We start from the raw sequence: 1,886 nt of genomic DNA, 5'->3' as shown, positions 1-1,886 counted from the left end.
TGGAGTCTCGCTCTGTCGCCCAGGCTGGAGTGCAGTGGCTTCATCTCGGCTCACTGCAAGCTCCGCCTCCCGGGTTCACGCCATTCTCCTGTCTCAGCCTCCGGAGTAGCTGGGACTACAGGTGCCCGCCACCATGCCCGGCTAATTTTTTGTATTTTTACTAGAGACGGGGTTTCACCGTGTTAGCCAGGATGGTCTCGATCTCCTGACCTCATGATCCGTCTGCCTCTGTCTCCCAAAGTGCTAGGATTACTGGCGTGAGCCACTGCGCCTGGCCTGTGCCACGTTTTCTTTATCCAGTCTGTCATTGATGGACATTTGGGTTGGTTCCAATTCTTTGCTATTGTGAACAGTGCCGCAGTAAACGTGCACATGCATGTGTCTTTATTGTAGAATGATTTATAATCCTTTGGGTATATACCCAGTAATGGGATTGTTGGGTCAAATGGTATTTTTAATTCTAGATCCTTGAGGAATCGCCACACTGTCGTCCACAATGGTTGAACTAATTTACAGTCCCACCAACAGTGTAAAAGTGTTTCTATTTCTCCAAAGCCTCTCCAGCATCTGTTGTTTCCTGACTTTTTAAATGATCTCCATTCTAACTGGCATGAGATGGTATCTCATTGCGGTTTTGATTTGCATTTCTCTAATGTAATATATCTTACATTCCAGCTAAATGAGATGAAGTTATCAGTATGCTTCAATTTTTTTCTCCAGATTTTCAACCAATTCACTTCCCAATTTTAGTGAGAGAGCTCATTCCAATATTGTGAAGGGTTGTGGCCTTTTCACGTGTTTCTGTAACCATAACCGCACATTTGTGTTAGTCTCAAGCTTATGGTTACATTCAATCAATATTCGGCACATATTTTTACCATTCACTCTTACTTGGATAAAGTCTTAATCTAATTGTTTCTTCTCTTTCAAACATGGTTATACGAACAATATTTTTGTTTAAAAATGTCTATTGCAGAATAGCCAGGTATAAACTTTTCTTAAGTGGCACTTTCTTTCCTTTCGTAATTTATAGGCAATGGTCAACTACTTTCTTGTGCTGGGTGTTGACTTGGAAGGTTTGAGACTAGTCTGATCTTGAATTTCTCCCTTAATGGCTTTTGTAGGGCAGGCTCAATTTATGCCTTTATGTTTAGGCATACTTATCTATAACATCTATTCTCAAAAGGTTGGAAGTTGCATCATATATTCAGCCTATATTTGGGTGATTTCATGTTATTTCTTGGCTATCAAAATAAAACTTGTTTCAAGTCCAGTAATTTTGCTAGAATATGACCCAATTTGACAATTTTGTATAATTTTTCCCTTTGAGATATGATGTGCCCTTTTAATCAGTAAAGTATCTTCTCTTCCTCCTCTCCTCCTCCTCCCCTCCTCCTCCTCTTTCTTCAGCACCTTTTTACTAGTTAAATTTAGTTTCTCACCTTTCTCATTTTGGTTCATTATATCCCTTACTGAAATTTTAGATGTGTCTGTTCTCCTTAGTGATGCTTCCAGTTTGTTTCCGTGATTTTCTTTCACTTTATTTCTGGCTTCTGCCAGCTCTTGTTTTATCATCTCTTTCCTAAGCTTTTGCACCTCTGCTGTGTGCTATATCACTTTATAAATAGATGTTTTTAAAAATCATTATTTACTGTTTTAATTCGTGCAAAATTATGGGTCACAATATTTTATCTGTGGCCTTTTTTTTTTTTTAAGCTTTATCTGACATTTTTTCCCCTTTTCTTTTTCTCTCCTCCATCCTCATGTTTTATTATCTTAACATTAATCCTGATTTTTTTTGAATCCCTTGGATTATTTTTTATGGAAATTTTGTATATGGGAAAATAAATAAAGAGCTGCATTATAAACTAGAAGAAATTTTCATT

This window comes from Colobus angolensis, unplaced genomic scaffold, assembly GCF_000951035.1.
Source record: "Colobus angolensis palliatus isolate OR3802 unplaced genomic scaffold, Cang.pa_1.0 Scaffold123, whole genome shotgun sequence".
NCBI lineage: Eukaryota > Metazoa > Chordata > Mammalia > Primates > Cercopithecidae > Colobus > Colobus angolensis.
This window is presented reverse-complemented; position numbering follows the sequence as displayed.